General features: G+C 46.1%; 1 protein-coding gene across 7 annotated transcripts in view; it reads left to right on the forward strand.

The window, feature by feature from the left end:
* Nucleotides 1–14,576, forward strand: part of pknox2 (pbx/knotted 1 homeobox 2) — a 479,643-nt gene that overhangs the window by 138,276 nt on the left and 326,791 nt on the right. Inside the window, exon 3 of one of the 7 annotated variants that reach the window (XM_070894332.1) lies at nt 2,731–2,930. The exons of 5 other annotated variants lie outside the window; for them this stretch is intronic. The gene's annotated coding sequence lies outside the window, so the exon portion shown is untranslated. Of the gene's footprint in view, nt 1–2,730; nt 2,931–5,592; nt 5,612–14,576 lie in introns of those variants that run through there. One more of the 7 variants, XM_070894336.1, reaches the window with a different exon arrangement.

A 14,576-nucleotide genomic window follows, 5' to 3' on the forward strand; every position in this document is an offset into this window, starting at 1 on the left:
TGGGAAGAGAAGTAATTGCAGGTGATTCTCTGGCTACGATTCGATCGATAAGATTGGAACTAGGCAAGGCCAGTTCTACCCAGCTGGATGACAGAGGAGAGACATCGGAAGAGAATGGCATGGTGAACTGTGTTGAAGGCTGCACATACAACAACAACTTGTATTTATATAGTGCCATTAACATAGTAAAACGTCCCAAGGCGCTTCACAGGAGTGTTATAAGACAAATATTTGACAACAAGCCACATAAGAAGAAATTATGACAGATGACCAAAAGCTTGGTCAAATAGGTAGGTTTTAAGGAGAATCTTACAGGAGGAAAGAGAGGTAGAGTGGCGGAGAGGTTTAGGAAGGGAGTTCCAGAGTTTAGGGCCTAGGCAGCTGAAGTCATGGTTGAGCGATTATAATCCGGGCTGCTCGAGAGGGCAGAATTTGAGGAGCGTAGATATCGTGGGGTTTGGGGGGGTGGGGGGGGCGTGGTGCTTGTGAGGCTGAAGGAGATTGCAGAGATAGGGAGGGATGAGGCCATGGAGGAATTTGTAAACAAAGATGGGAATTTTGAAATCGAGGCGTTGCTTAACCGGGAGCCAATGTAGGTCAGCGAGCAGAGGAGTGATGGGTGAGCGAGCGCATAGGTCGAGAAAGACCAGGAGGAATAGTTTATCATGGGTCACAGTCACATAGAATGTCATTTGTGACTTAAATATGGGCCATTTCAGTACTGTGGCAGGGCTGGAAAACTGATTGGAGGAATTCAAACATGGAATTGCGGGAAAGATGGGCGTTGGCTTAAGAGGCAACAACATACTCAAGGACTCTGGAGAGGAAAGGGAGGTTGGAGATGGGGCGGTGGTTTACAAGAACAAAGAGGGGTTAATGGTGGTTTTTTTGAGTGATGATGGCAGATTGGATAGTGAGGGGGACAGTACTTGAGGAGAGGGAATTGTTAACATCAGCTTGCATGGGGGCCAGGAAGGGCGACACAAACATGATTCTGGCTCCGTGTACGTGAAGCCCTGACTTCCCCAGGCCATGCTTTCCCTACTTACTCACATTGATGTGAAATTGAACCTCACACGGGATGAGTGAAACCCCCACTGCACTGTAGCCTGCAAAGGGTTTCAAATGCACAGTGATCAACTAACATCCTTTCTGTTGTGTTTTGTTCTGTTTCTGCATGGAATATCCTTGTTCCTTTTGATTGTCCTCCGTGAGCTAGCTTGGTAGAGTTGATGAGGCCACTCCACTAATGCTCCAATGACTGTTGCTGAATCAGCTCCTGGTTAAGATTATACCTACCAGTAATTCAAGTCCCTCACATTGTTGGGCATAGTAACTTGCCTTGCCAGTTCTATCTATTTATCCTTTAACAATAGGTCCTGTATGGTGAGGCCTTTATTATTTTCCTGATTTCAGCAGAGATTAATCAAATGCTGTAGTGATATCCAGTGCTGACCTTGTATCCCGATTATTTTTATTGTATCAAGGTCCTGTGGGGAGTGAAAGGACTGGACTACTTGTTTAACCTGAAGAAGTCATGTTTAGAAGTCAGTAACATTTTTTTGAACATCCCAGTAGGATCTGTTGCCAGTAGATCAGTTCAGGGACTTAATTGTACTATTGAGAAAGGAGCTGTTTTTGCACAAATTGTATTCAAATTGGCCTGATGGATGCCCTGTTCCATCAGGTGAAGTTTGACCAGGCTTGGCTCATGACCTCATCTGGTGGCACCAGAGGAATCATGTCCTGAAAGGGGATCCTCTACATCAACCAACCCACAGCCATCAGTAATAATGGATGCATGCCTGGTGGGATTGGGAAGGTCTTACCTACATTGGAATGGGTGGCCCAATTAATCTGACATATCCATTCTCTTGAACTTGGAGCAGTGAAAGTAACCACAGAATATTTCCAGCCGCATATTCTGGGGAAAAAAGCAGTGTGCTAGGTGCTTTACTACTCCAACGTTAGCATCCTCGATCAGGCCAACATCCCCAGCATCGGAGCATTGACCACACTCCACCAGCTCCGTTGGGCGGTCCACATTGTTCGCATGCCTGACACAAGACTCCCAAAGCAAGCGCTCTACTTGGAAGCCCTACACGGCAAGTGAGCCCCGGGTGGGCAGAGGAAATGTTTCAAGGACACCCTCAAAGCCTCCTTGATAAAATGCAACACCCCCAACGACACCTGGGAGTCCCTGGCCAAAGACCACCCTAAGTGGAGGAAGAGCATCCGGGAGGGCGCTGATCACCTAGAGTTTTGTCGCCGAGAGTATGCAGAAACCAAGCGCAGGCAGCGGGAGGAGCGTGCAGCAAACCAGTCTTCCCACATACCCTTTCCTTCAATGACTGTCTGTCCCACCTGTGACGCAGACTGTAATTCACGTATTGGACTGTTCAGTCACCTAAGAACTCACTTTTAGAGTGGAAGCAAGTCTTCCTCGATTTCGAGGGACTGCCTATGATGATGATGTGTAAATGAACAGGGAGGACCTGCTTGTGGCCTCTCTGGCTGGATGCAATCTGGTTAGAAAAGTAAGCTAGAGAGCAGAACTCCCAGCTCAGCACCTGGAAGGGATAGACAATGAAACAGCAGCGGCCCCTGGTTGCTTCACCATTCATCGTCACTAGAGGCACATCCACCTGTAGGTGATCCATCAAATATTGAGTAACTTGGAGGTGGGCCGATTTTCCCCTCCAGACTTCACCACCTGAATTTTTGTTTCAGCACACGGGCTACATCAGCCTAGAAGAGGCCAGTCTCACCTGTACCTATGGGCAATTGGGAATCTTTGCACAGAACGGGTGAGGGACACTCTTCTGTTACACCACTGGAGAAATCGCCCTTCCCAGCTGATAGGACAGACACTTCATCTGAATCCAGAGGCATTCCATGGCTATTCGGAGAATTTTAACCCCCCAAAACAGGTAGGTTTGAGTCAGGCGGCTTGTAAAAATTATGAAACCAGCTCGCTTCGTTTTAAATGAGGCTGGGCAACATCCTGCTCACAGGAGGCGGATTAATCGTTTAAACATTAGAATGAGTCTGTGTGTCTCTGAATTAACCGTCATTTTAACACTGTCCAGCCGGGTTTCCCAGGCCTCGGGAAACCCGTCGGCTAAAGGGAAGCAAGGACTGCTAGATCCAGGCGGTAAGTGCCTTTCCACTTAGCTGCTGAATCCGGTTTACCTGCTTTACCCACCCCCACTACTGGACACCTTTCCCCAACCCTTCCGATCTCCCTCGACCTTTTTCAATCACCCCCACGAGGCCTCCGATCTCTTCCTCTTCTCCCCCACCCACTGCCCAGGCCTCCGATCTCCTCCACCACTGACCCTTCCGATCCTCCCCCCTGACAACCAACCCTTCCGATCTCCCCCCTGACAACCAACCCCTTCCGATCTCCCCCCTGGCAACAACCCTTCCGATCTTCGCCACCACTCACCTTTCCGATTTCCCCCGAGGCCTCCGGTCCCTCCATCCTCTCCTCTCCCAGGCTGCGACCTGATGCTGAGCACCTACTTGCCCAACAGCCAGCCAGACGCTCAATCTGGTTGGCTGCATCCGGGAAACAGAGACAATAAATGCTAGTCAGGTCCTGTCTGTAAATTTGGCAGAGCCTGAAGGAACCCCATTCTTACATGTTTTCAGACCTCAAAACAGTCTGCCCTCCCACCCGCTCCTTCCCGCCTCTGAGATAATATCCAACTCATTGACTGCCAAAACAGCGTTTCCCACTTCTATTGATGAGTGCTTTATTCAGTTTCTGCATGGCATCAAGGAATACAACAACAACAAACGGAGTTTGTGGCGGGCACCGAAAACAATGGCTTCAGTCTTCCCAATATTCAATTGGAGAAAATTTCTGCTCATCCAGACGGACAAGCGGTCTGACAATTTAGAGACCGTGGAAGGGTCGAGAGAAGTGATAGTGAGGTAGAGCTGGGTGTCATCAACGTACATGTGGAAACTGACGCTGTGTTTCCGAATATGAAAAAATGTTTGTGCTGTGGTGTTCTGCAGAATTGGTTAAACCTTGATTCAGTGCAAAGTTTCTCACTTTTAGTGTGCCTCCGACATCTGTTTTGAGTTGGCTTAAAACTGTTCAATTAAAGTCATGTTGCAGCCATTTTTGCTTTGGCTCACCCTTTGATTTTGTGTTGGTTAAGGGATCATCTGATGGCGTCAGTTCACGTCGATCCTTTCATCCCATCTGGGATCTTAATTTGGAGTTCATAAGTTGCTGTTTCCCTCTTTGAGCCTATGTGTGAATGTACAAATTCAAGTTTCTTTCATCGTGACCTTTGTTTTACAGAGTCAGAAATTATAGACTTTCACTGGGAATCATCTTTATTTTGTTCAGTATCCCAATGGAGTGGTCCTTGGGCCTTGTCCAAGATGTCTCTGTGAATCAATTTAGTAATTTCATCTGGAACACTATATCACTCTCTGCTGCTACGCCCTCAGTTAAAACTATAGCATTGATTTCATTGTATAGAGGCTTCCAGTGCGCTGGTGTGTTCTGCTAAATATGTGGAACAGATTCTCTGGTGTCAACAGATGTTTGTTTCCTATGGTGCAAAAACTCTGGTAAATCGCTGACCAAACAAAGTGGATTAATGTTGCATTGTTTGCTTTTTCCTAGGCGGAAAGCCCAGAGGGCAGGTTAAGGGTTATTCCACCTTTGTTTTTTCATTGTTCTCGGGATGTAGGTGATGCTGTTAAGGCCACATTTTTGCTTTTCCTTAGTTTAGAGAAGGTGAGATTTGTAGCGATTTGTTTTACAACTGAATGGATTGTTAAAAACCATGCTGAGGTATTGCGAGTCAAGCAAGCAGTGGAGTCACTTGGACACCTAATTGGGTTGGGATGGCAAGTTTCTTTCCTTGAAAGACAATAGTGAACCAGTTGGGTTTTTACTACAATCTAGCTGCTTCCTGCACATCTCTCCACAGGTCCTAACCAATAACATTTTCAGGACTGCCATCTGGAGTAACCCTGATGTGTTCAGTGAACATGAGTCTTTGGAACTAGTGCCTACAAAGATAATGCGGACAATTTTAACCTAACAATTTTAGTCCTCACGAGATCGGGTGGAATGCTGGTTTTATACATCGCTCAATATTCCTCTTTGACTCCAGTGGAGAGTAAAATTGAAGGGAGTGTAAAATCAGCGATCACACCAGTATCCCGACGGGCGAGTTAGGTTAAAATTGTCCCCCATTTCTCTGGCTAAGTTGTCCTGTCACCTAGTGTTACACCATCTCCTCAGTTACATTACTTTGATAAGCCCTTAAGTTGTGTAGGGAATAGGGAGTGAAGAAGAAAGATAAATTACCTTTCTTCATAAGACATCTTCCTTTGAATGAAAGCATTGTACCTGTATCAGAATCTATCCTCATATACCCTGTTGAGTTGGACAACTGTATGGTTGCTATAACTAAGATGAACCAATGTGCAGGTGTACTGTCTGACTATATAAGGAGCAGCCGCAGGTCTTGGCACTGGCTAAATGATGTTGATGTTATTTTTATGCTGAGCTCATGTTCCCCAGGAGCCAATTGGAAGAGAGCCAGAATCCTTTGGTGTGTGCTTAAATTTGAAGAAGGTGAGCAATCTACCTTTTCTACCGTGTTATGTAGCAGTAGTATATTTCTTCAAAGTTTTCCTCTTTACCTGTGACCTGCCACCAGTTCAGAGGCAACAAATAGACATTAATTCATCCCAGGGGTTACAAAGGCATTTCCCTCGCTCAGTATCCACAGGCATGATGGTTTTAGAATCAAGAGCTGTGCCACAGCTAATGGCAGAGTGAAGCAAAGATGGGCGTGTCTCCGGGTTGGGAGATATGGGGAGGGCGCGTTGGGAGCGGGGGAGCGGGCGCATTGGGAGCGGGGGAGAGGGTGCATTGGGAGCAGGGAGGGAGCAGTAGACTGTTTTAAATTGGCCCTGTAGAGATAATGGTACTTGATGGAGAGATAGAGAGCTGCATTTTGGCAGTGAGAGAGCATGTGGTCACACATGTGCCCCTGGTTTTGGCACAGCATGTGCAAGAAGGATGAATGAAAGTTTTACAGTGAGCAAGGTTTTATGTTAAATGGGAATTTCCATGGTTGGACATACAGCAGATTTTTTTCCGACGCCCTTGTAGATTAGTGCGTTATTTCTGACGATCCAAGGTAAATGGGCATGGTACTGGCTACCTTCAAAGATACTGAGGCAGGTTTCACCAGGACTTTTTGCACTATGAAAGCAATATATTTATCATCATAGGCAGTCCCTCGAATCGAGGATGATTTACTTCCACGTCAAAAAGTTCACAGGTGTTTCAATGAAGGACCTAAAATTCCAGATCCCGAACTATCTTGAAGATGCCTGGGCGTGGATTTTTTTTAACGTGTGGTGGCCGTTGCACACCAGCCACCATGCAGTATATTAACACTGCTTCTGACGATGCAGCTGTCCTGGTTACTGGTTTCCTGTATGCCGATGTCTCCGATATCTTTCCAGGTGCCAGGAATAGTCTGACAAATAGAACAGCACCCAGCGCCACAATGTAAATGGGGCAGCTTCTACCTCCTGACTTCTATCCTGTGCCTAGGATAAGCCTTCTCCTTAAAGTCCTTCAGTAATACAGGTTCACCATTTGATTGTTTTGTAAATCCTCACTCTTGTCTATGACTAAAATAGCACAGCATCCTGCAGTCCCACTTCTGCACATACCGCTGTGACCTGGACTTGTTGATGTGGTATGTGAACAATGCTTTATTCTAAGAATGAGGAAAATCTTACAGGATAGATTGTATATTGTATATTTAAAAAATATATGTTTAGGTTGAACCTTCACACAGGTTTTATCAGTTTTTATTAGTGAAATCTATTTTTATGGAAACTGGTTACAATTTCTGTAAAGTTTACTACATAAAGTTAATGCTCAACAGGAGCCTCCACCCAGCCTTTTCATCTAACCCCATCAGAATATCCTTCTATTCCTTTCTCCGTCTTGTTTATATAGCTTCCCCTTAAATTCATCAATACTTCCAGGTAAAGAAATTTCTCCTAAGTTCCCTATTGAATTTATTTGTGACTATCTTATAATTATGGCCCCTAGTATTGGTCTCCCCCACATTACTGCCGATGAGCGTGGAATCTCAATGGACTGAACTGCTTTGCATTCACTCCCACTGTATAGAATCCCACGACCTAATTCCATCCCCTGACTCGCATAGTATAGAATCCTAATATACCAAGCCCCATCTCGGCTCCCACAGTATAGAATCCTAATATACCAAGCCCCATCTCGTCTCCCACTGTATAGAATGCCAATGGACCGAGCCCCATCTCCTGGACTCCTACTGTATAGAATCCCTGTTTACTCCCGTTGTGCAAAGTTTCTGACCAGTGAACAAAATGGTCTTCAGTTATCTGGTTGTTGCTTATTTTACTGAATCTAGTCATAACTGCTGCCACATTTCATCTGGAGGCGGAGAAATACCATTGCTTCTCTAAGATATTTATGTAGCATGTTCTGGCTTGTTTGCATTTTAGTTGCATTGCAGCTAGGTGACTGGCTAAGCAGGATGTGGGGCAGAGCTTTGTCAGTGGACTTTTATATCCAAGAAATGCTCATATAACAAACAGGCCTCTGTTATCTTCACAGATGCACAACTTTAATTTTTGTTAACAGGCTATTGAAGTGTAGTAGGTATCATACCCGAGCCCAATCCTCTCTATCCCAGATGTCCACAAACGCCTTTTCCAACAAATCCACTGGCTAGCAATCGAGTGAAAAAGCTATTTTAAAAAAAATTATACCTGCTCCACCGACTGCCGCTCCTCGCCACTCCTCCTCCTCTCCACTTCTCCCTCTCCTCCTGTCCTTCACCACCTCCTCCTCCTCTCCCTCTCCTCTAGTCCTCCACCTCCTCTTCCTTTCCTCCTCCTCCTCTTCCCTCCTCCTCTGCCTCCTGTCCTCCTCCTCCTTCTCTCCCCTCCATTCTCCTCCATTCTTCTCCTCCATTCCCCTTTACTCCCCTCCTCCTCTCCTCCCCTCCTCCTCTCCCTTCTCTCCCTCCCCTCCCCACCTCCTCTCTCCCTCCAATCTCCTCCTCCCCACCGCCTTTTCCTCCTTCTCTCCCCTTCTCCTCCCCTTTCCTTCCTCCAGGAGCTCTGAGGACAGTTGTAATTGCCTAACACGCTGGAATCGGCTAACTCTGCACAGATGAAGAAATCTTTATCGTATAATTCATTTTGCTCCAGTTTTTTTTTAATACACTCACTGGAACATATACTGGGGAAGGGTCAAATGACATTTGCTGTAGTACTAAAGCTAATTTATTTGAAAAAGCCATTTCACATTGAAACACAGTGACTTGTAGCCAGACTTCTCTCTCAAATCTTAAATGAAACTTGCTAAACTGCAAGAAAAACTCACACACACTTGCGACACTAATCAGCGGCTGGATCAATTTTTAATAATTTTTGGATGAAGTCATCAAATCCTGATTTTCATTAAAATTAGAGGTTTCTATTATTAATATCCCAACTGCATGCTTGAATAGTCTCCCTGCTTGGACTGCTGCTTTGAACATGGGGAAGAGACCCAAAAAATAAATTACTTTTGGTTAATATGTTGTGATTTTTTTTAAGAGTTACTAGGGAGGGTTTGAACATAATGTTATGGTTTTAATTTTGGAGAGTGGCTTATTTTATGGAGTTTATTAACAACATATTTACATGAACTAGACTCCGGTAGTTTGAGGCAGAGTTCACAGATTAGCACAGCCAATAAGGAAAATGAAAATAAGACCTCCACTACTCTGCACCTCACAGAACCAAGTTCCTTTTGAATTAAATAGGGGCAACTTGCACAGCACCTCACCCAATGGGTGTTTTGTCAACTATAGATGTACAATATCAGGGAGCTGGTATTGGTGCAGCTGAAGTTAAATGCCTCAACCTCACGCGTATTCAACTGTACAATTAATTACTGTAGAAGCTAAGTGTTTGGGCCATTGCACTCATGATTAATCCATTATGGCTGCTTAGGAACAGCAGTTGGCCATTCAGCCGCTCATGCCTGCCCCACCATTCATGGTTGATCTGCACCTCAACTCCATTTACCTGCCTTTGCTCCATAATCCTTTGCTATCCTTACCTAAAGAAAACTATTGATCTTAGTCTTGAAAGCTCTCGAACCAGAATTGAGTTTCAAACCTTCCATTCAATTCATCACCAAGACTGCTCACATGTACTTCTGGCTCTGCCTCACCATCACTGCTGCCCAAACTATTATCCAGACTTTAATCACTTCTAAACTCAACTTTAAAAAAATAAATCTTCTGTTGTCCTGTTTGCCAACCTCCCATTCTGCCCCTTCTACAAACTCCGCTGCCTGTTGCCTGTCTAGCTTACCCAACAGCTCTGTCCTTGTTGATCTGCACTGGCTCTCCGTTCTCTTCTTAAAATCTATCCATGGCTTCACCCCACTCCACCTATGCAATCTCCTCCAAACTTGTGCCTTCTGAAATCAACTCTGGCCTTTTGTGCACCCCACCAGTGCAGTCTTGCGGTGCCTTAGCACATCTCTCTAGAGCTACTTCCCTAAACTCCTCTGCCTCTCTTGTGCTCTCTTCGGCCAAGGTTTTGACCACCTCTCCTAATTCTTCCACCATGGCATGTTATCTGTTCTTTTTCTATGCTTCCATCTGGGATGTTTTTCAATGTTAAAGGCTCCAATGGTTGGGGTTGCAAAGTAAGCTGGGACATGTGTTGAAGTCAACTGTTGTTTGGTATCCAACAGATGCAGTCTGTCTCCTGCTATGATTAGGGAAGGATGGTAACTAGATCCAGTGTGGAAGGTCTTAACCATTTAATATACCTGAGAATCTGCCCTCACTCAATCATCAATATGGCGTGTGTGTGTGTGTGTAAGATGCAGTGATATTCCGTTTTTTGTGATATTTCCGTCCTGTAAAATATAATTTAGTAAAAAAAAACGATAATCCTCCTAGTGGATTAGTGAGTAAATACACTTCCTGGTGTGGTACTCAAGCACCCAGAGCACCTAAGAAAGACCTACCTTTGATCCCTGGCCTGTGCAAATTTCTCTGGCCTGAGCTGGGCTAGGAGTCTGGGTGCCACATATGACTTTTGCGCCCTGCTCCTGATTGCTCTCGAGTGACCCACTTGCTTGAGATGGATCTTGAGGGGAGGACAACATTGTGCTCAAGTGTGATGCCCTCCATGATAGAATAGCCTGCCAATGCTCACTGCCTCATGAGTTATTGGAGAGCAGTTAACTCCCTTGGAACCATAGCACAGCAGCCGTCTGCACCTTCGGCTAGCAGAAGAGAATATTTTCTTTAAATTTTTTTTAAAGTGCTTTGGGAAGTCCTGAGAACGTGATCAGCCGTTATGTAAATGCAATATCTTCATATTGTTAATTGAAATGGGTAAAGAGTAATGCAATTTTAGCAATTTCTTCCACTTTCCGGACCCACAACTTTAAATAAAGGGGGATCAGTGAACTGGTCTCGAGTTTCAGATGTGAAGCAGTTCATTTCCGCTGGCTCGAGACACTGAGACAGCGAGGTGTGAGAGTCGAGGAAGTGTGTGTCTGATCCCTGCCCATTGGTTCCCAATTTTGTTTAGATTACCTAAGCCTCGCATCTGTGCCCAGCCCCTGAATGTCTCTCTCTTTCTGACCCCAATGGGATCCTAGAGTGGGAGCCAGATGTTGTTGAGTAATGCAGATTTCTATCGGCTGCTAGCTTGGTGGCTATTGGGTTTCTGACCACCTGTTGTGTGTCTTCAGCTGTTGGCTTAGATGAACATTGAGTGAGTTGGAACAAGGGACAAAGATCTTGCGTAAAAATGAAAACATTGAGTCTTGCTCCATTACGTGTCCTTTTCTAAGTACTGAGTTAATTAGATAGAGCCAGGGGAATGCAACCTCGCATCTTCCAGTATGTCACGTGAAGCTTCAGTGAAAAGCTTGCAAGATTTTTATTTGAAATGTTTTAACTGACTTTCAGAACTTCAAACTTGCTTTTTGATTGTGATTATTAAAACCTCTTGAGCCCAGTTTTTGTTTGAAGATCTCTTACAAAAAATATGCGGCTGAAATTGCCCTCGCCCCAATTTTAATTTTTTTTATGAGCAACATTGAGGTCTTTATTTATTTTTTGGTGTCGGTGCGATGTTCCGGGCGGTTGCAGAGCGGATGTGTCGTTGTGTCAGGTCAGCCGCCACTCAGACTCATCAGCGCCGCGCTGAAGAGAAGAGCTGCTGTGAACTCTGCAGCCACGTTAGTGGCATCTGGTGTGCCACCAAGGAGGGTTTTGAACGGGTCAGTGGCTTGGTACCCAAAAGGGGATGCCGGGCTGCCTGTTGACGGCCCGGCCGAACCCGTGGACACCACTGCTAGGCCGACCTCTGAGTCGGCCGACAATTAAAGTAAAATGGCAGCTGTGGCAGAGCTGCCTCCCCTTTAAGGGGCGACGTGCCGCCCAAGCACACACAGCTTCCTGCAGGGGGACGCTGTCGGGGCACCACACGGCGGCTGATCCGCTTCTGCGGGGCAATTCCACAAGGGGGCGGAAAGGGAGTAGCAGCCAGTCAGAAGGGGGTCGGCGCGTGTCCGACGGGACAGCTACACTGGAGGTGCAGTGACCATCACCGCTGGCAAAAAAAATGGAGAGCAATTAATAAAATGTCGGTGATTCCGCGGCGACTAGGCGGTGAGTCCTTACTGACCCATGGCACTTATAGAAAGGGACAATTTTGGCCCCGATTTGTTCTGGGATGTGGATTCACAACCTGGTTTTCTCCTTGCCGAATATTTCTTCTCCTGGCTGTGCTACCGGGAGTGGAAGCACTGAGTAGGTGTGAGACGCTCTTGTGAAGGGCACGGTCAGCAGTAGTCAACTAGCGCACTGTTCAGGAGGTCACTGGACTGCCACCTTATCTTGGGAATGCTGTTTGACATGGGCAGACATCAAGAGGGAATAACAATACATTAAAATTGGGGAGGGGCGCTCTCTTTTTTTCTTCTCCCCATTTCTGTTCCTTTGCAAGACTCCCTGGATCCAGTACCTCTGGCCAAGAGATGACATTTTAAAGCTGGGGGGGGGTTGAAAAACGATGTGGTGCAACAGATTAGACACTGGTCTTTCACCTCTGGGACATGGGATTTAAATTCATGCTGGACGGATGAGATGAAAATTGGCTCAGCTGTAAGATTTCTCTGTGTTTAGGCTCAATCCTATTCCTCGTGGTCAAGGGCCTACAGCATAAAACTGTCTCTAATTCACAACTCATTGGCAGTCTTACTGAAGGGGCAGGATGGTTGGTGTAGGAAATGGGAGGGATATGGTCACACTGGCACAGTAGGGGATGCTCCTCTGAGGTTGATGTTGAGTCATGTTGGAGCAGAGGGAGGCTCCTGTGTATCTGGCGATACTATACCTGACCTTGGAGTGCTTGAAGCTGACTCTGGATACCTCTTTTTCTCCACCTCCCCTGCCCACACCATGTAATCGATTGAAATTAGTGTGGTACAAATTGTATGTAGGAAGGGCTAGAGGAGACGGCACCTTAAGCAAATGTCTTAATACTAGCATTTTTCTTAATGGAGAAATTAAAGTTCAGGTAGTTGCTATTGTGGCCTCTAAAGTGTGTTTCAGCAGCTCTCTGATCTCTCCTGTGTCCAGTGACCTTCAGCTGGTGAAAGTGCCAGAACTTGTCACAAGTAGTTAGCTTTAATGACCCAGCTTCATGATGGACCATCTAATGCAATGAAGAAGTCAATGCTCCAGGCAGTTAGAATTCTTGGGTGTAGCAAGAACGTGTTAAACACTTTGGCGGGAGGGTAATTGCCCCTCTTCTTTAAGGCCCTTTACCGCAGGCGGTAAGGCTTTTCCGACCGGCGGCAGGGGGATGGTCCGACCCATGCGGCGTTGCCCCCCAGGTCGGGGGCATGTGCCCCTGGTTTCTGCCCCACCCGGAGCTCTATCCAGCTGTTGGGCACGCGGCGACCCTTTTCCGCCCCACGAGGTAAATTACCGCCGTTCGATGCCACCGACAGCTTCGCGCAGCCGGAAAGCAAGCTCCAACTGTGCTCAGCACGGCGCTGATGACACCGCCCGCCTTCCGCCCCGCTCCCGACTCGCTTCCCCCCTCTGCCGCCCCGATGATTTTTTTCCCGGAAAAGAGGGCAATTTCCCTCTATTCCCTGCCCCATGGATCCCGGCGGTAATTATCCATCTAATTCCAATTATCTGCCCCAAACGGGACGGAGAGCAATTTTGGCCCCTTCCTCTCTTCGTTTATTTTTAGCGCATTCTTCTATCATATGGTGGAAATTGCCAATGTATTTCCAGTGTTGAGCATAGACATTCTAACTCACTCTTGTGAGAAGTGGTAGTGAAATCAGTTTTACCATTTTTATAAAGCACACTGATTCTGTGTGATACGATCAACAGTACCTGTTCCTGCAGAGCAGCTGACTTGCATTCATCAATAGGATTTGGACTGGAGATCCTCCCACTTGGAGATCCCAACGTCACAACATGAATGGAAACCAGCTTCCTGAGATATTCGAGCTCCAACTGTGATGTCCTAGGCACACTCCTTCCTCCCCGAATCCTCATGATGTTGAAATCAAGGCTTACCTCATTATCTGCAGCTCCAACTCATTCATTCCCAGGACTTCAAAACTGTGGATTTCATTCTCTCCCTCAGCCTTCTCTTTCTTGGATAGATTACGGGCTTTCAAAACCAAAGTTTCATGTCCCCTCGCCGCTGTTCCTTGATTTATCTTGGGCCTCTATCTGTTTGTTTTCCACCTTGGTGGTGTCCTGCACGATGGGCTCTCTCCCTTCACCTAGATTTCTTAATCAGAAGAAAACAATGAGGGCCGTTCTGACACCTTCCTCTGCGACCTTGTGCTTTCTGATCAAGTGAAGCCTCTCGCCTTGTGGTCTGGAAATTGCAGCCTGTCCTGAAGGAGTTCGGTGAGTGGGCAACTTCTAGGTTTTTTCCAATCCATGTTCTGTGGGACTTCCGTTCAGAAGGTTGACTGCAGACAAATTTGAATCGTTCATCAATATCGATCCCCTGACTGACATGAATGCCAAAGAGGGAAGGTAAAGTCAAATTGCAGAGCCAGAGACGTACTTTGGTCGGTTTTCCAGCTGTCCCTGGTACACTGAACATCGGAGGACTGAGATGGTTAAAATCATTTTTATATTTAGCACAACCCAGAATTTTTTTTCCTGTCGTCCTTGTATTTTCCTGTCGAAGCTTAGTTCTAATTATGTTGATTTTTCTTTTTGTTCCTGCTTGAAATTTATTAAACTGAATATTTTTATTTATTGCCATTTCTGCTGGCTCCTGCCAGCTTTTCCAATTACTGCAGCAGCTCCTTGTAATTGCTTCTGGTAATGGCTCTGAACAATTGCACTAAATGAGTTGCCTGGATGGCTTGTGCGATTCACTTCATTAAAAGCTAATGCATTCCAACTTCAGCAGTCTGCGCTTGTCATGGGTGTAAGGACAAGTACATGGTTTCC

Source organism: Pristiophorus japonicus, chromosome 11 (genome assembly GCF_044704955.1).
Source record: "Pristiophorus japonicus isolate sPriJap1 chromosome 11, sPriJap1.hap1, whole genome shotgun sequence".
In the NCBI taxonomy this organism is placed as follows: domain Eukaryota; kingdom Metazoa; phylum Chordata; class Chondrichthyes; family Pristiophoridae; genus Pristiophorus; species Pristiophorus japonicus.